Raw genomic sequence first — 20,749 nt, 5'->3', positions numbered from 1 at the left:
CTCCACCCCGCAAGGCAAAGCGCTGGCGTTTGGGAGGCTGTGTCATCCCCCTGGTATGTCAGCCCCCAAGGCAGGGGGGCTAGGCCTTCTCCTGTGTAAGGGCGGGGGGGCTGCCTGAGCCTCTAACTAACGACATGAAGAAGAGACTGGGTCCCCCTCATGTCCCCCTCCCTGCAGCTCTCCTCATCCTGTCACCCCTTCTGTCCCCATGCCCCTTAGATCCCTTCCCTTACCCCCACCCCGCCCCAGCTCCCTCTGCCCGCCGGCCAGTGCCGGGCCCCGCAGCCCCACCCCGCGGGGCAGGGCACCGCCCCCTCCCGCTGGTGCATCGCAGCCCGCCTCAGCAAGGGGCCGGGGCTGCCCGCGAAGCCCGGCCAGCTCAGCGGCAGAGCCCGGGGAAGCAGCGAGCGAGCGCGCCTGAGCGCGGGGGCGGGGGCGCGGGCGCGGGAGGGGGGCAGGCGAGAGCGGCAGCAGGAGGAGCAGCAGCGGGGCTGCAAAGCCACAGCGAGCTGCGGGAGCCCGGGGAGCGCAGCAGCAGCAGGGATATAAGCCACCACGAGCCGCCTTAACGCCGCCCCGCAGAGCCGCCCGCCCGCCCGGGAAATACACCCAGGAGCAGCCACCCAGCAAGAGGCGCTGGGAAAGCAACAAGCAAGCGCCCACCTCGCCAGGAGCCGTCCCCCCACCCCTCAACAAAACCCCAGCAACGACGCTCGAGCTCGGTTTTGCATCTGATTGTTTTTGTTTCTTCGCACCCCTCCTCCCCCCGGGGGGTTCTCCCTTTTCCTGCCAGACTGACTCGCACCCTCTCGATAATTTATCTCCCCTTCGGTTTTTTTTTCTACTCTTCTCCCTGCTTCCAAACCCTGTGTCTGTGTGTTTTAATAACATCACAACCTCTGCTTAAAACCAACCAACCAACCAACCAAAACCCTTCCTCCTCTGACCCCATCCAACACCCCTTGTTAAGGTGAGTTGTGTCTTTTCATCACTTTTTCCTCCTTGTGTGTTATTTCCCCCACCCCCCACCCGGGCAGCTTTGGGGAGGTGGGGTGGATTTCAGGGGGATCCCAGCATGTTTGCAACGCCTTTATTTTCCCTTCTGCAGCCTCAGCATCATTCCGCCTTGCTCCTTTATCCCAAGGATGTAGCCAGCTGATGAAAGTGGGGAGCCACTCTTCCTTAGCCCTGCATGCTTGGGAGCAACTGCAAAAGCAGCCGCACAAAGCTTCCCCCTCGCCCCCCGCCGCCCCCCTCACTTTTCTGTTCGTTTGTTTATTTTTGCTTGGTTTCTGTTTTTGAGCAATTCTCAGGGGACTTGCAAAGAATTGCATGTGAGGGAGAGCGAGCCTAACTGTGTGCTGGGGGGCGGGGGGTGCATTTGTACTTGTGTTTATGGGATGAGCGATAAAGCTTCCAAACAGCCACGGTATATAGGGAGAGGGGGACAGCAGGGATTGTTGATGGAGAAATTGATCAGGGCTGCAGGAAGGCTGCACAGCTCCTGAAGTGTTCGCTCCTTGTGCTCCAGGACACCTCCTCTTAAATCATAACTGGCACCTTAATAGTGATGGCTCCCACTCTTCGGCTGGCGTCTCAGTAGAGTAGTGAAGAGAGGAAAAACTTTAGTGCTACCTTATTGTTAGTGTTTCTTTTGTTCTAGCAGTGTAAGATTTTAATCCTGCAGGGATGAATGGTGAAAATAGCACTGCAATCCAGAACTAACGGATCGTTGGGTGTCACATGCTCGTTTTCAGTAACAAAACAGATACAGAGCGTTATTACTTTAGTCAGCTATTAGAAGTATTGCAGCCAGGTTTACTTCCCAATTGCGAAGTTGTATTAGACTGCTTTCTTCAGCTGTTCAGCTGACTGTTCCTATAAGAGCATTGAAAACAAACACTTATTTCTGCAGTAAAACAGCATATCTTAAATGTCTTGGGGAAAGACTTGTTTTTTGTGTGTGTGTGTTTGTTTGTTTGTTTTAGTGGCTATCAAGTAACGTATCTGTTCCAAGGAATTCTTACAGTTTTTGTGTGTCTTCGGTTATTTTACATAGGTGTTTGAATTGGAGTAATGTAGACTTTAGCTGCATTTTGATAAGGCATTCAATCATAACTTGCAGAGATGCTATTTGTAAGGTGCCATTCAAAACAAAGCAAAAGAACAACCCCCTAGTCCTTCTTCATAGACGTTTCACAGTGGTGTTCGTATCAAAAATAGCATGCAGTTTCCTTAAAGAACTGGTAACATTTAAAAAAAAAAACAAAACAAAAAACCAGCGCATATCATGATAAACAGTTTCAAGTATTCATAGTTCAAATAGAGAGTTATATTAAATTTTCCGATGTGTAAAACTATGAATTTGTGTAGACGATCAAATAGGTCTATCTTACATTAAAATGCATTTTGTTTGGACATTTGAAAAACATATTGAATCGTTTTTGCATTTCAAAGTTTAGACGTGAACTAAAAAGATTGTCACTACTTGTAGTTAGAGGCCTTCATAGGATGGGTTTTTATAATGAGTGCAATACTTCTTGTTTTGATGGCAGTAGAATACATTGACAGTGCCTGTCTCAGACATGTAATTTTAAAATAACCTATCTTTCCACATGCTATATATGGATGATGTTCAGCAAAAATAATCAGTCATGGAAGTATTTTTGTTATGCTAATAAGAAGACATCTTTGATCATTTCTTTTTCTTGTTAGCCTAATTAAAATATTTTACACAAGTTTGCTTTGGGGTTTTCTGCCATACATGTCAAGTTGTGGTGAAGAGTGTGTATGGATATGTCTTTGATTGATTGTGCCTTCTTATTGTCCATGATAGCGTGGGGTAGGGTGACCAGACAGCAAGTGTGAAAAATCGGGACAGGGAGTGGGGGGTAATAGGAGCCTATAAGAAAAAAACCCCAAAATTGGGACTGTCCCTATAAAATCGGGACATCTGGTCACTCTAGCGTGGGGAAAAGTAAAATACTTAAGTGCTTTGTATAGGAGGTATTCAACTGTGTGAGGAAAAAGAGGAAAACCAGACCAGTGCATAAGCAGTTACAAAATAAAGCACTAAATATTAGAAGTATACATGGAAGCTTGTAAACAGTTGTGTTGCTAAACTCCAATTATTGTTTAAACATAGTATTTATGGTGAATCTCTATTCAATATCCTACAAGTTTTAGTTTAGTAGATTTTGTGTTGTTAAAATCACATATGGCCCAGGGGACTCACTCCTTTGTTAATAAAAGCCCTGCCTAATGGCTTGATCCTGAGAAGTCTAGAATACCTACAGCTCTCATTGAGGTCACTGGAATTTGCAAGAGCTCAGCACCTTTAAGGATCAGGCATTTCATCTTCTCAAGAGTTAGGGTTTATCCAAAAGATAAAATTGCCAAGGTCTTTAATGAATCACTTCATTCAGATTTTATGTAGCGTGATATACATCATGAAGGTGTATTTGAATATGTTTGTTCTATCACAAGAAAACTAAAGTGCGTCATTGGACACGAAATGTTAGTATTGTTAATCTTAGACATTTTTTAAAATCCGCAGTCATTTGTAAAATAGAAAGTGTTCACTAGTTGATAAATCTATTTTGCATATTGCTGTAGTTCATTATTGCTATGGGCAAGGCATTTAAGAAAATATATATAAAATATATAATTCCCTCAGAGGAAGGCCTGAGTTAATCTGTCTTCATATCATAACAGAGCTGAAAAACAGTGATGTCTTCAATTGTATATGGAAACCATTTTTTTACCAACCTAATGTGGATGTAGTGTCCATCCATAAGAAGTAGGGTTAATTTAGGGCCCAATCCTGCTCCCATTAAAGTTTTTCCTATTGACTGCAATGGTAGCAGGCTTAGGCTCTCACAAATTGTTCAGTGCAGTGGTACCTTATGATGACGCTTTCTTTTAATTTATTGTTTGAGGATTGGGTAAAACGTGGATTTATTTACCTATCAAGTTTTTTGTTACGGGTAAAACATGTCCATTAAAATCCTAAACTACTGTTAAGTGAACTAATAGGAATAGTTATAGAGTTTAGAAGTCTGGCTAACTTTGTAGGACTTCTTGTTACGAAAATAAGGTGGGGTTGTTCTCTGTTGTCATCTAACTAAAATGATTTTCTTGTAATTTTGTGCATCGTTCTTCTGCAGGTTCTATCTGAAGTAGCTTACAGTGTATCTAGACTTTCTATTCTTTAACATATTTCCATTACTGAAGAACATGAATGTTCTGTTTGTATCTTAAACTACAACTACTTTTGTCAGTTTCAGTAGACTTTAATACAATACTTGGTTCTTCCTTACAGGGAAAATTTGCCATAATATTTAAACTGTGTTTTAAAAGAAAATGATATTAATTGTGTACTTCCTTGCATTTTTTGCATTGGAAATTAGCAAAGTTTTGTGTTGGAGCCATGCAGTTTATAATTAGAATAAAATGTTTCAAAATAGTAGAGTGATATATATGAAAACCACTTAACACATTTTCCTCTACAATATCACACTTTATTGCTAGCTTAGAATGGTAATATATGTATGTCTCACTCTGAACGCACACTTGTAATTAAAAAAAAAAATGATGTTAAAATGCATCAGATTATTTTATACAGAATCATCAGTTTACGTCTTAAAATTTTGTCTGTTAGGAATAATATTTTAGTAATAAATGACATTTTTCTGCCATATATGCCTACACAACGAGGATAATGAGTGCTTAGCTTCAGGGAATTGTATGTAGCCCTGCTGAAATATCAAGCTCTGAACTGGGCTACATGTAGTTAGATTCCCAGTGCTGTTGGTGAACTTGAGTGAATGGCAGTAGTGACAAGTTTATATACCCAGACATGTCAGTGAAAGGGACTGACTGCCTCTTGGGGAAAACAACATATAAGAGGAAAGGTGTTTCAGCAACATTCTGCTCTAGAGCTAAAAACACCAACAGTTGTCTCACGTTCAACATTAGTGAGGGTACTGTTTCAAAGACAGTGTTCATAGTGACCTGTTTAGTTCTTCTTTGGATTATAATAGATCTGGATATTTAAAAAGGAGTTCATAGTAGTACTAATCAGCTTCTCTATTGAGTAGCATATATAGGTGGTCAGTGGAAAAATAACAGGAGTACTTGTGGCACCTTAGAGACTAACAAATTTATTAGAGCATAAGCTTTCATGGACTACAGCCCACTTCTTCGGATGCATACGAAAGCTTATGCTCTAATAAATTTGTTAGTCTCTAAGGTGCCACAAGTACTCCTCTTCTTTTTGCTGATACAGACTAACACGGCTGCTACTCTGAAAAGTGGAAAAATAATTGGTTATATTATTATTTATATACCTATCCGACACTTTTTAAATTACTTACATATTCAATGTATTATTATATATATATAACTTATATCTCTTTTTCACTTTTGTAGGTTTGAATTGGCAGAGTTTATGGGGGGAGTGTATGTAGAGTAGGAGGGAAGCGGAAGAAACATTAGCATTAAATTTTCAAAATATTAGAATGAAGCAAAAAGAGCCAAAGACATTAATAACTACAGAGCCAATGGTAAACTGGGTGGCAAGGTGTATGAGAGTTCAAACAATTTAAACCTTTTTGACAGTAGACAAACATTTACAGTGAAGAAACCTGAATTCATAGTGAATACACTATCTTTCCATAGGAGATTTCAAATAAATATATTTTAAATATATTAAATATATAACACTGCTATTATGCCTTGAGTTGCTCACATAGTTTATTTGTTTGAGAAGTTTTACATTAATGGAGAATGCTGTAATATGACATTTCAGTCACATAATTGTAGTATGTGGAGATATTAATCTTTGACCATTCATCTAAGTACTAACAATTATTTAAATACTGTGATCAAATGGATAAAATATATATTTGATAAATGTCCTATTGCCTGCAAGTGTAAAATAAACTTTGTTTTTTGTTTTTGTTTTTTTTATACCAAACCTCATTTAATTGCTCTTTCTAGTTTCATTAAAGAAGAATAAAAAGTACATATCTTATTTTGTTAATTTTGGCTGGGTTTTTTCTTTTGTGTTCCTCTAAATAAAATGTTTAATTATTTTATAATGGAACTTTTTAATAGGCAATTGATTTATGATGAAAACTAGCCCTTTTGAAGTTGTTTCTAAAATTCCAAAGGTAGTATTTTACTTTATGTAACTACTTTCTTCAGTCACATGCCTTATACAGATAACATTCAACATTCTTTCTATCTCAGTGAGACTTTACATGCAGGTATATGTGCTATTATAATTAGATACCTGGAGCTCTAGCAAAGATGCTTTTTGTTTGCATTTATCATATAAACATTTTAAGCAAATAAGAGAAGTTGAATTATGTAAACTCCCATAAAATTAAATAACCTGTCAATGCCTGGTTCTCTTATCATTCATACCATTTGCCAGGAGTCTTTTCATATGGGCTCAGATCAGCATAAAGTACCTCTACGGTCAGCCTTAGCAATCAGATCACAATACTTTCAGTTCCCAATGGCTGCTCCAGGAGTCTAGAGAGTGCTACATCCAGCACTCAGTGGCCACAAGAGGTTGAAGACAGGGAGAGAAGAGGAAAACTAATGGGGTCTGAGTTGGCTTGTGAAGATCTTCTGGGGGGGGGGGGGGGGGGAGAAATCTATCTTCATAATGCAAAAGCCACTGTCTGGCCATGGAAGCCATGTATTTTGGCCTGAAGAGTATTTATTACTATATATCACGTAAAATCCCAACTGCCTAGTGGTGACAAAGAATCCTAGTACAAAAATTATTTAATCTTATAGGTGCTATAATGTGAGTAGAAAAGGAGAAGGGTACACCTGTATAAGTTACGTTTAGATTGCTGTATATGGGATATGAATGGTTCTCTATCCTGGTATAATAACAACAGTGTATTAGTACATTTCATTTGCTTACCTTTTGAAAATGCAAATAAATTTTATTTTAAGGAAACAGCAAAAACGTGGACATTCAGAGTTAAGCCTGACACACCATTCCTAAACTCCTCCATTAAAGAGATGTGGCCTCATCACAGACCTGGGAGCTCTGTGGTATTGGGCAAAGTTTTTGTACACTACTTTCTTTATCTGTGAAACGGGACAGTACCATTGGTTAGGACTGGATTCTGCAACTCTTATTCACATGAATAATCCCATTAACTTCAGTGGGATGACTTGTTTGAGTGAGGGATTCAGGATCAGGTCCTGGATTTGTGAAGTAATTCCAGTGTGAAAAATGCAAAGCATTATTATTGTTATTATTATCCCAGTGAACCATATATTACATGATATATGATCATGCCCCTGGCATTCTGCCGCATACTCGACCTAATTTTTTTGGCAACATCTCTTGATTTCTGCAGCACACTAGTGCTGGGTTCTGTAGCAGTACAAAATACATTGAAGGCCTTTCACAAAAACTAAAGTCTAAATAAAGAAAACCCCGATGAAACTTTAAATATATCACTTGTAAATTATAACATGGATTTGGGGGTTTAATGAGTTTATATTTTCTGAGATCTTATTTCCATTTATGTGCATGAAAATATATCTTCCTTTTATTCTCTCTCTTTTGTGTTCTTATGCATATTTTTACTAAAGCCATAAAAATACTGTGGAAATCCGGAAGCAGATACTCACTACTTATACAGCATTTTCCATCTTCAGAGATGATACAGGCATTAACTAATTAGCCATCACAACAACCCTTTGGGTTTTGTGACAGAGAGACAAAATACTGAACAACAGCAGCAGTAAAATGAGAGAGACTAGGGCAGATGATTTATTTTCTCTCCATTTTCTCCCCATAGTGATTTCTTAGGGATGATGAGAGTAGAGTAGAGAATTTCCATGTGGATTTGGAAGCTTCTATTCCATCGGGTTAGTTAACTTAAGGCTCCTTACTCTTTCTGTGTGGAGAGCACTGTTTTGATTGTCACTTTGTGGGGGAGTGATCGGCATGATTCCCTTGCCTGCAGTGCAAGAGAGCCTGTAAAGGAAACAATTTTGTGATTCCATGACCATAGGTAAAGTCCACAATGCCATATGTATAAGATCACCCACTCTTCTGAGGTCTCCCTAATGCATATTAGAAAGGCACAATGGGGTTATATCTTCAGGACCAAATTTTTCAAGCAACTTCTAAACCTGTGCATGTAGTTTTGGTGTACCGTCATTTGCATGTGCAACCCTCACCCTGTTTTCTATTGTATGATCACGTATATATTCAAATTGGATAGTTAGACTAGTTGTTAGTAAATCAAATGGAACTGAGGGAAGGATTTGTCAAAATAGGGGGGAAAGCATCTTTGCAAATGTAAGGAAGGAAGCAAAATAGAGATGATTAAAAATAGGTAAGAGGGAGTGAATGAGAGTGAGGGAGGAGGGGGACGCAAGATAGATTGAGATGTTAGAGGCAGAAATACAAGGGTAACCTCAGAGTTGGAGGCTGGCATGAAGAGAGAGTGGAACTAGTGGGAGGAAGAAGAGGAGAGGTAGACAAGGCAAGATTAGAGTTAATTTTGTTGTTTAAAATACTGGCAAGATTCTGGTTTGGAAACATACAGCAAAGAAGTGAGGTGGGGAAAGAAGGTGAATTGACTAAGGTGAAATTGAGGAAGAGTTATGTGATACAGGTTTTATAACAAGCAATGTTTAAAATATTACATACAAATAAAATATTTTAAAATGACATTATTGAGGCTACAAAGGCAAGCACTCAACAGTTAGGTCATGCAACCTTCATTCAGCCCCCTTGTGCGTATGCATTATAATACAGTCTTTAATTACAAGATTATGTACAATTTTTTTCCACAGGATCCCTGCCATAGACACAGGGTTCTAAAGGTTCTAGGAAAACAGTATCTCTCACAGCCAGATGCTCAAATGCCTCATGACATTTGTAGAGGAGAGCAGTGCCTGCTACTTTCAGCTTACTTCGCCTTATTGGATCATGAATAACAAAGCACTGTGCTCAGCAATCCTACTGGTGGCTCAGCACTTCTCTCTCACAACCTTCGTCCATGTCTCTGCAGGGCTGAGCCTTACTGTGTGATTTGTGCTTTGTTAAAAGCAAACATTTAGGATCCCAAAATAAAACGTCTCTCTCTTTAACTTGTTGCCTCATAATGGTATTTGCAGTTTATTATATGTGCATACATATATTAACTTTTAACAGTGAAGATACCATATATTTCAAGCTCTGCCATAAGGTGAAATTATTAAAATATATACAGTAAAAATGCAAATAAAATGTCTTGGGGGACAAAGATTTAAAAGATTTGAAAGTTAAAAGATTTAAAAGTTCCAGAGAGAGTTCATCACAATGGTCTTGACTTTTATGCTTTTTATATTTGCTAGGGCAGATTCATGCTGCGCACATTTATGCACTCCACAAATGAAAAAGTTGGAAACAGAACAGCTGTGTTTTCCCAGATCAGGAAGGAATAAACTGCTGGGAGACCCCATAGGGCTTGTTTAGACTAAGGTAAAAGATGTATTTTTAAAACATGTTAACTGACATGATTAAATAAAATATTTTAAAACTCTAATGTAGACTTGACAAGTTGTATGTTAGCTGATAAGCCTGGTCTTCACCTTGACTAGTTAACATATTTTAGGGATTTTAGCTAACATCTTGTAAAAATACGCATCTTTTTCTCTGATTTAGACATACCCGCAGAGGGTTGTGTCCTCCTTGCATGATGTAGAGCACTGCTCTTGTGCGGGACTCCTGTGTTGCTATGGAGGGTGGTTTAGTATTCGGGGGAGGTAGAATTAGATGCCTGTGCCTGCTTCATGGCATATGGGAGGAGATTCCATATGTCAGTCCTGACTCCCATGGAGTTCCTCTGTACAAAGCTCTTTACTCAGGTCTGTCTTTGGGGACAGGATTTGCACTCAGGCACAAAAAAAAATTAAGTTCTCTAGTGTTTATGAAGACTAATTTTTGCTCAGATTACCTCTATTTCCTGATACATAATAATCCTATGTATTTCTGATATTCTTAACAAAATGGAGACAATCTTTGTTTATAGTTTGAATCCATTTTGTTTCTGCACTGGATTTAAATTGGTAGAAGTTGGTACTTTAATATTTAAACAGTTCAAAAACTCCAAACATAAGTATAACAATGGCCAGTTAACTATCAAACCCTGAGCAAAATATTTTCTCATACAACTGTAATCAAGCTTGGAAGCCTTTAAATCGATCTTTGAATTTACTACATTAAGGTCTCAATTTTGGAGTTATTTACTAACTTAAAATCTGTTGTTGTTTTTTTAAGTGTCATCAGTATAAGTAAAAAATAAAACAAACCTTTTATGTTGCAGTAATTTAACTGAAATTGCATCATTTTGAAAAATGAAGGTAACTAGTACATAATATTCTCAACCTGCTTTTGTATTTTTTAAAAGAAGCTAACAGTCAAGTCACGCTATTGAGGCTTTTACATTGATTGAAACTTTAAAGTGATTACACCTATGCAAGAAATATTTTAACCAATATTTTATGCATTGGTGCTGGAACTGGGGGATGCTGCTGCACCCCCTGGCTTGACGTGGTTTCCGTCATATACAGTACGGGGTTTACAGTTTGGTTCAATGGCTCTCAGCACCCCCACTATAAAAATTGTTCCAGCACCCCTGGTTTCATGAGGAGGGTGATTAGGTTGATGTGACTTTTGGTGCCTTGATCAGGTTCAAGAATCTATAAACCAAAAAAGAATAGTATGTTAGACAATATTGCGTTATGCAGGTAAATTAATATTTAACTAATGTGGACTTTTGTGTGATGTACTAAAAAATCTAACATGAGAGGCATGTAAATTCTATTAATAAATAATACAAATATTATTTTTCATCAAACCTGTTTGGCCTTGTAATCACAAGATAAAAAGATATACTTTTATCATGTGTTACCTAATATGTGGTAATTGAAATGCAGTAAAATCCTATTGTGGACAAGGCAGTTGTTTTAACATGTTAGTAGGTCAAGGTACAGGCTAGAGGAGAGTCTAGTGTTTACCTGGATCTGCTAACACATGTTAAAACTACAGCTGCCTTGGCCACAGTAAGATTTTACCTTGTATTAGTTGCCACACGTTAGCTAACATGGTAAAAATCCACCTTTTTTTCCTAGCGTGGATGCAGCCTTTGTATGAGAGAAACAGTGTGCAACATTAAGGGCTCAATTCAACAGTTACATAAATGAATACATTTACTCTCATGAGTTGTACCATTGAGTTTAATGGTAGTACTCATGTAAGCACAGTTACTCATGTGCGCATTTGCAGGATGAAGCTCTAAGATTATAGGACTAGATCTTGTCCTGTAGACCTGGGCCTGGAGGGGACGCTTTGTAAGTAGATCCCACCCCACCCATGAAAAACAAGGAGTCGTTCACATTCTTGGCATCCCTTTCCTAGAACTCCATGGATTCAAGGTCAGTGTGTGGGGAATAACGTGATCTGGGCAGGCTGCAGGCAGGGAGTCTGCATCCCTATGCTGGGTAAGACTGGGTTCTGGAAGCTGCTCATTGTCCTCCATTCAGCACTGCTAAGATTCCACAGAAAAGCCAATACAGCCTGGAGTTGATGGGCACAGAGCAAGAATGGGATCTTTTACTGCCGCCCTATATGAGCAAGCAGAATGACTTTGATACAACTGAAAAAAAGTACAGGTAAGAGGTCATCTGGTAGCTGGAATTTTCAGTGAGGAACTTTCAGAAAAATTACGGATGTCTGGTCTAACTTTGGGACAGACAGTGCAGCTGGGACTAGAGCTGGTCAGAAAAAGGCTTGCCAAAAATTGGACCCTTTCTTTTTGTTGAAAACTTTTGAGTTTTGAAATGTTCTGACTCATTGTAGAGCTGTCGAAAAATAGAATACACTTTTGTGAAAAATGTACTCTATTGTTCGAGGAAAAATTGTGAAATTAATTTTTTTTTTTTTTTACAAGCTGTAGCTGGGATGGCAATCAGTGCTCATGAAAAAATCCCCATGGGGAAAAGGAAAGCACTGAGTTCCCTGGGAGGGCACAGGACAAGTGAGGATTGCTCAGCCGGTGTGAGCACCCATAGGAAATATAAAGAAAAAAAGGAAATGGGGTGGTGGCAGCAGGTTTCTGGTGAAGCAAGGGAATGAAGGATACAATTCAAGCAAAAGTGAGTGATGTCTGTTGGTAGGATCTGTGTCCAAACACAGTATTCGCAACCAGGCTTTAACTATTAATCTCAAGATTTTCAATATTATTATTAAATGTATCCAGGGGCAGTAGACACAGATCTGTAGAGATTTTTAAGGAGATGAGCTTTAGCCCTAAATGGGAGCAGTGCAAGCTGCTGCTCAGTAGTCCAAGAAGACAGTCAATTCAAAGCCTATATTCAGAGTATGTGTCTGACACTTTATTAATGGGCCATTTCAAGTAATTCCTGAACCAAAGCACAGCCATTCAGACCAAAACACAGCCATCCTATGAACAGGGGAAACTGGGATTCCATTTGGTGAAACAGATATGAAGCTGAGCAAAGCAAAACTAAGAGATTTCCAGGATTCCTTTTCAACCTTTGAAACTTAGCCCAAAGCTTACCCAATCCGAAACCAAGAAACCCAGTCATGATAAAATCGGGTGAGTACAAGTACAGGAAAATACCAGCTGTTGACCTTAGATATAGCTGCATTTCAAGTTCCTACATGGTTGAGATGGATCCAAGTACTCAAGTATTGAAAAATAGGTGACAACTTCAGATGGTTCCAAAGCCAGTTGTTGTAACTCTGTTAGCAAGTATGCACACACCACAGCCTACTTAATAGAGCTAATCCTCTTGGGAAGAGTCCTAAAGTTATTGATCAGGAGTTGCCTATACCTTTGAATGTGATAATCCATGTGAATCAACTGGAAAGAATCATAGAAGGTTAGGGTTGGAAGAGACTGCAGGAGGTCATCTAGTACAACCCCCTGCTCAAAGCAGGACCAACCCCAACTAAAACATCCCAGTCAGGGCTTTGTCAAGTTGGGCCTTAAAAACCTGTTAGGATGGCGATTCCACCACCTCCCTAGGTTAAGCATTCCAGTGCTTCGCCCTCCTAGTGAAATAGTTTTTCCTAATATCCAACCTAGACCTCCCCCACTGCAACTTGAGCCCATTGCTCCTTCTTCTGTCATCTGCCACCACTGAGATCAGCTGAACTCCATCCTCTTTGGAACACCCCTTCAGGTAGTTGAAGGCTGCTATCAAAACCCCCCCTCACTCTTCTCTTCTGCAGACTAAACAAGCCCAGTTCCCTCAACCTCTCCTCATAAGTCATGTGCCCCAACCCGCTAATCATTTTTGTTGCCCTCTGCTGGACTCTCTCCAATTTGTCTACATTCTTTCTGTAGTGGGGGGCCTAAAACTGGACGCAATACTCAAGATGTGAATACGCCAATACTCCAGATGTGAAAGAACACACCTCATGGCTGAATATGACCATATCTGAATGACTCATCAGTGACTCATCTGGATCTATAATTTATTGCTAAATAGTAATTCTAGTTACAGATTGTTCAGACAAACAAAAAAGGATATATGTATTTTTTTCTTTAATTCTGTAGCAGGAAGCAGTGGTAGAAGATTATAGTCAGAAAGCTCTACAGGGAGGCAGAGAGATTGAGTAACTTTAGGGATAACACTATTTTTCTGTTGTTAACAAAGTTCCTCATTCAATGTTAGAAGAAAGTCATTTTTGTTTCTTTACTCTTGTCATATGACAGGGCTACATTCTGCTCCCATGATGGAACGATTAGGGAGAAATTCTATGAAGGGATCCTCATGAAAGGTTTCTTCCTCATAAGTCTTTTCCTGTGCATAGCATTTACCTTGGGAAGCATCAGTCTGGCCCATCATGATTATCCAACCAAAAGCTAGGGAGAGTAAATGATTAATTGACAATACTGAGATTAGTACAACCAAATTTTGTCCTGCATTTTATATTTCTGTATATGTACTAAAGTGTTCATGTATATTTCCCTCTCAAAACAAGTGTTTCTTTAAAAAAATCAAATGAATGCCAACAGCCCAGAAGAAGGATGTAACTATGACATCAAACCAGTTTGCATACATGGCGTAGAAAATACTTAGTTAAGGAAATTATTTAGATTTCCATTCTTTCATGGGGATTTAAACCACAATGACTAAAGTTATTTTTAAAACAATGAAAATTACCTCAATCATGTAATCTAAAGCCTCATAGTGAGCCTAATGTACATGCAGAGTCAGATTTAATTCACACACAGTGATGGTGTTGATAATGAGTGATTTAACAGTGTGATAGACTTATATTTTAATTTTCTGACTTTAGTTAGCTCACATTAGTATTATTCAATGCACAAAATGCATTTTGAATTGTAACTTGTTGGTATTTAACTTTTTTAATGTTTTGGTCTCGTGTGCCAAAAACAATTTATAAACCAGTTTGAAACCTTCCAGAAAGGCTGCTCCAGATTGATTGGGGAAGTACCTTGTGATGGCAGCTTCTGAATCCCACTCTATTGACAATTGGGTTTCAGGAAGTCAGGCATTTGGTACTCAAACTGTCTAGCACACATTCTTTCACATGGTCTGAAGACAGTGTAGTCTGTCCTATTGGCAGCTTTCTTCCTGATGGTCAGCAAAGAGATCATTGGGCTAAACAGTTAGGGTAGGATTTTCAAAGGGGATGAAGATATTTGGATGCCCAACTCCCATTGACTTTAAATAGGAGTCGGGGCCCAGAAGGTATTTAGGCATCTTAACTCCCATTAGAAGCTGGAGGATCTGGGCCTGGATCCTAACACCCTCAGACCCCTAAGAAAAGCCCAGTTTCATCTTCTGTCTCTCTAGGTTTTTAAATGTGAATGTTTTAAACCTTCATTCAAACTTGCTATTATTTTTATGCTCTTCGGCATGATTCTGCAAGATGCTGACTCTCCATAACTCCCATTGCTGTCAATACGAATTAAGGATACTCAGCATGTTACAGATCTCGGCCGCTTGCCTTCTGTCATTTTTTGATAATGCAATCCTAATTTGACATTTTATTATAGTTTTTGCCACATTTTGGATAGTGAGATGCCTGTCTAAATAGCTTATGTAAAACATGTTTTCTCTGCAAAATGAAAGTTTTTATTATGAGATAAAGATAAATTTGAAATGGGAAGGTCTGCAGGAAAGAGAATGGTGTTTCCATGTTCTACTTCCCAGGGCCTTTCGAGCGTGTCTTCTGACGCATCAAACTTTCATTGTACTTTAATTATTGATAGGAAGCATTTTCTTACCAGCGTAGCACTTATGCATAGTGAAATCACTTTTCAGGAGAAATTATTTCAAGTAATTTTTGGATTGGATTCAGTTTTTCAAATTGCTTGTTTTTATAGTGCCCCATAAATTAAAGCACAAATGATAAGCAAGATCATTATGCTGCCATGAATCACTCCAATCCTAATGGCCTAATGCACTAAGCTTTAATTAGTAATATTGTATTTTTAAAAGGACAGCATTGTGAAGGAAATGTGAATATGCACTGTTTTATATCTGGCTTTCCCAGAAGATTTTAAATGGATTCCTGTTCTTGGTATGTCTTTAAATAATTGATATGGCCACTTCAAGGCCTTAGTAGAGAAACAGATTATTGGCTGCCAGTGACAAAATTTGGTTTTGGCATAATAATTTCACAGAGACATGGCACTGCATACTGTGCTGCTCTAATTAGAAAGTTTGCCTACGGTGCTTATATCAGAAAGAGTGGGGAAACATAGTGCTGGCACAACCTGTCATAACAGAGTGATTCCTGCAAAATGTGACTTATACAAGATTTCTTCTTTTAACCCGTTCACGTCTTCTAGAATTTTCATGTGTTCTTTCAGCAACTTTCATACAGACATTTCTTTATTGATTGTAATTTGTAACATAATATTATCCTGCTTAAGAATCTTTTTCCCCTTCACAATGCCCACAACTAGTAAGTCAACAATAATAACTCTATTTTTAACTTTTGATTGAACTGCCAGGAAGTCAGCATGCCAGAACTGAGTAATAGCTCTGTGGTCTTACTGCTGTAATTAAACTTGCCCTTCCCTACTGTTTGTTACCTCCTCTCATTCCATTGGGCCAGATCTTGAGCGCTAGCTGTGTTGCACCTGGTACAGCTCTGTGGAAAGGTGGAACATAAAGGAAGCTATAGAACATATTTGTATTGCCCAGATCCCAGGGCCACTGGGGACCAGTCTGATGGTTGTGCAAAATAAAGCTGCCTCATGGGCCATTTCAGCCTATCAGCTATTTTAGCTGTGTGGGATCAGCCTGATGTTATGTCTCTTTGGCTATGCCCCCTTTTCCCTGGTCATGCCCTCAACTTACCCTCTATATCAGTGGCAAAAGGAGGGGTGGAGGAATAGCATAGAGCCAGCTGACGAGCCTTATACTGCCCAGGAGTTTTCCCCCTGCCAGGGGAATCCCCAGGAAGCCTGGTAAGCTGGGGCAAAGGACCTTTAGCAGGACCAGAATCTGGAGCATCATGTCGAAAATTAGAATATATGTTGTTTGGAGATCATGTATTTTTATTTTGATTGCAAATCACCTAGCCTAGCATATTATTGGCTGTTGTTAAAATAAGAAATGGCAATGAATATGATGAGTAGAGCCGGTTGGGAATTTTTCAACAAAATTTGGAAAATGCTGATTTGTCAAAACTAAAAATTTTCATGCAAAATTTCTCATTTTGAAAAAAATTGAAAAAAAATGTTTTGAAATTGTGAAGACAGTTTCCATATTTCCAAAATATTCAGATTTTTTGTTCATGAAAATTTTCAAGATTTTGACATTTCAACCTGATTCAGGATGGGAAAAATGTTGGAAAACTCAACTGTTCTTACTGGATGAGATTTTTTTTGTGTGTGGCTCGCTCTAATTTTGTGGTTTGTCTGGAAAGCAAAGTCATTCAGCTCTGGTATATTGTTCAGCACTGAAGTGGTAAAACCCTTCTTGTTATGTGCACTGTTGCTCTACAAAAGCAACAGGGAATGAAGGTTAGTAAGACTTTCAAATCCTTGTTAAACAATGTCATGCTCTTATAACTCGGAAGATCGACAATGATAGGCTGGGTCACGTGCAAATTTATTCTGCTGTCATTTCAAAAGCAGATCACTAAACATACAAGGTGCTGGGAGAGATGCAACTTTATATTAGATGACAAAAGATCTGCTTTTAATTATTTATTACAGTTCAATAAAGGGGCAAAGTAGGTTTCATATAGACTAGCAAAACTTTTAGAAGAACAAAAACAGATACGGAGAGTGGGAGAAATAAAATGAGCAAATTAATGTGAAGAGCAGTTATAAAAGTTTAAGCTGTATGTTTGTATTTTCCAACATTCCCAGGAAAGTCATTGCCAACATCCCACCAAGGAATAGGAATGGATGAAACAGTAATCAATTGTGAGAGATATCTTGTATCCATAATACATCCACTCTGACATATGCTTGTACATGAGTTTGTTTAGATATTTTTGCAGCTTCGGGCTCTGATTTATCAAAGCACTTAAGCATGTGGCTAACTTTGGTATTAACGGGACTATACATGTTCTTAAAGTTAAGCATGTGGTTATGTCCACATTGTTTGCCCAATCAGACCCTTATGTTTAGGTAGATGATTATCCATATCTAAAAGGCAGTGTTAAAGACAAGTGTATGAGGTGATACAGGAATGGCTGCTAGACATATTGGTGTGAGTATAGTGTGTGTGTGTGTGTGTGTATATATATATATATAATGTATACATATATAATGAGACACCAATTTGATATATATAAATGCACAGGTTCAATGATAAATAATAAAGTCTTCCTCCTATTGGCATGATGATTCAGAATTATTGCAACTACAGACATGTTAGTGCATTTATACCAGGAAGTATTCAGAAAAAAACATCAATTTGGTGTCTTATTATTCCTTTCCCCAGCAACAAATACTTAAAAATCAAACAAATCTGATTAAAATGATCAGAGACTTAGGATCACCCGGTGTTGAAATTAAGTTTAATTTCCCTTTAAGGCAAGGTTAAAGTGTTCTCATCATGGGTATTAAGATTTTTTAAAGTTTAATTTCCACTGAACTGAAATTTATGGTTCCAATGAAGATCTCATAAGGGAATATTATATATAATTTTCTTTTTATCCTTCTAAATGATTTTGCATCTCAGAAATTTCTGTGGGTCATTAGTTTTTATGTTGTATGCTGTGTTCAGTTGTGGACTAATTTTTGATGTATGTTACTCACTTTGTTAATAGTGTTTCAGTTTCAGTAAGGATTTCCCCATCTTAAAGAACATTAAAAAGAATGAAGAGCACAGCTCATCTAGAATGTACTTGTGTAATTGACTTCTTGGAAGTTTACTGTTGGGGATACACTTGCAAGATTTTTTGCATTTCTTTTCTAAATGAATCTTGGTGCAAAAGAGAAGTTGTTTAATTGTGATATAATCATATTCCAGCTTCAGCAAACATTCTTTCCTCGGATATTTGTTATACTTTAGAGTTACATTATGGCTTGTCCCACAAGGTTGGCTGGAGCAGAAGATGAAACATGCAGACAACCTCTACTCTACCCTACCCCCAGCCACAACCACTGGTGCAAGCCTCAGCAGAAATACTGGACCTGTGCTTCCAGACAGCTCTATGGTTTTAGTTTTAGGTGTGAAGTGTATTAATCTCATCTGTCTCCTACTAATCTCCTCTGTAAACTTTAAAGTGACCTTTGGGTTTTTTTTTTTAAACCACAAATGTAAACCAGTAGGATAAAATATGTAGCCCTACTAAGATATATTCAAGTGGAGTAATTTTGTTTAGTTGCTGTGTCACATTCTCTTTAAAACAAACCCCAGTAGCTAACATGCATGCCCTTTGAGGTCTTTGGGTAGTTCTAGTATTGAAATTCTTCTCATTTCCTCCACCCTGTTGAATGCTGTAACATATGCAACCACAAAGTTGCTTGCCACTTAGAGATATTTTAAATGGCTCAGTTGCAGTACCTTCAAAAGAGGATTTTTCTAACATGCATTCTTCAAAGCAGAACTACATCTCCATATCATCATAATCATCAAAAAAAAATCTTACCTTCCCACTATGAATTCTGTCAACACTGTGATTTTTTCGATAGAGACTGTTTGTAAAAGAGGCCTGCATCCTGCTATTTAGTGTGCTGGAAACGTTTCAGCGTACAAGTGCATGAATACATATTTATTTTGCTCTTCATTGCTTTAGTTAGTGAACTAAAAGGTGACAACATTTGTTGAGTAAATGTTCTTAAAAAATCCAAACATTATATTAAACAAGTATACAACTCTTAGCAAGATACAGTGATCTTCGTAATCCAGAGTTGCTAATTGCTAGGATACTTTGACAGTCACTTACGTGCTTTGTTATGACATTGGCATTTAGGAGTTATTATAAAAAACTTTTTATTGTCTAATTATGCAACATTCCCACACAGAATAAAATTAAAGCCATTAGAGGACCTGATCCTGCTTGCAGATATGTATGGCTATTCCTGATGCATCCACTCAAACCATCTATTCAAACATCAAACATTTTTGATGCATAGGCACTCTACACACTGTACTGGCTACTCCACAGCAAGCATTGGGTTTTGCAAGTCCCTTCCAAATCTCTCTTTGCCCCCTGCTTACAGAGCTAGAATGGAGGATAGATTAGAAGTGGGAAGAGTACACATCAAGTTCCAATGAAGATGCTCTAAGGATAAGACTCTAAAACTATCCACAGAAATTCCACACCTGGAGCTCTTGGGCCCTGAGTAAGGACTGTAGGATTTGGCCTGTAGAGCCCAAACTGGTGGCATGCTGAGCACGCTGCATTCCTAGTCACTTTGGACCTGAACTTGCAACTGGACATACATACGAGTTTTGCCATTGATTTAAATGGGATGTGGAGGATGCTCTGCACCTGACAGGATCAGGCTTATAGTGTGCACGTTTTGTCACTTGCAGAAAGGCATAATCTTGCCTGGTGCTGAGCACCCTTAAATCCCATTTAAGTTAATGAACCAAACCCTGAGGCTCTTAAATCAGATAAAATTCCAGTGAAGCTAGTGGGAATTTGTCTGAGTTGAGACAGTAAAAAAACTAGTAAGGGCATGAAGATTTCATTGGTGTTGTAAGTATGCAGTTTCCCACTATTGTTAAGTGTCATCAGTTGATCTTTGACCCCAATTATTGCTTTTGACCATGCACTGTTTGTTAGCTAACACACTGGGGAGATCAGTTTGTTTTTCTGTCTCCCTTCTCTTTCCCCCGTCCTATATGCATTGTGCTCTTCTCTTCTCTAGTAGCTCTGTGCTGGGTTGGTGCTGGTGCTGGCTCCTTTCTTCTACTGGCACTAATAGGGGGATATAGCTGGTGAAAGTCCCCTTTGATCTCTCAGAGTTGATTTTGTCTTCTGTTGAGGAGGGCTGATGTCAGCGATAATGTCCCATGTAGACTATCACACTCTGTGCATGTGTATGTTGGGACTTTATTAGTTTGAAGCATTGTGATATGGTGTACCGACTGCACACTGGGTCAGAAGGAGTTAATGAGAGCCTCGGAAATCAGTCACCCCCACCCCACCCACTACATCCATGGCAGGTATCAAGCTTGGAGGGAGGAGCTAAAAGGGCTGAACCTGGCTCATGTGGGGGCTTACCAGGAGAGAAAGTGA

At 38.9% G+C, this 20,749-nt stretch overlaps 1 protein-coding gene across 7 annotated transcripts in view; it reads left to right on the top strand.

Annotated features, from left to right (window-relative positions):
- The first annotated feature begins 535 nt into the window (after positions 1–535).
- Positions 536–20,749, top strand: part of LOC128831885 (poly(rC)-binding protein 3-like) — a 757,719-nt gene continuing 737,505 nt past the window's right edge. For 3 of the 7 annotated variants that reach the window (XM_054018738.1, XM_054018739.1, XM_054018736.1), the window contains exon 1: positions 536–970. The gene's annotated coding sequence lies outside the window, so the exon portion shown is untranslated. The remainder of the gene's footprint in view (positions 971–20,749) is intronic. The other 4 variants (XM_054018741.1, XM_054018742.1, XM_054018740.1 and 1 more) reach the window with 3 other exon arrangements.

This window comes from Malaclemys terrapin, chromosome 2 (genome assembly GCF_027887155.1).
Source record: "Malaclemys terrapin pileata isolate rMalTer1 chromosome 2, rMalTer1.hap1, whole genome shotgun sequence".
NCBI lineage: Eukaryota > Metazoa > Chordata > Testudines > Emydidae > Malaclemys > Malaclemys terrapin.
This window is presented reverse-complemented; position numbering and strand designations above follow the sequence as displayed.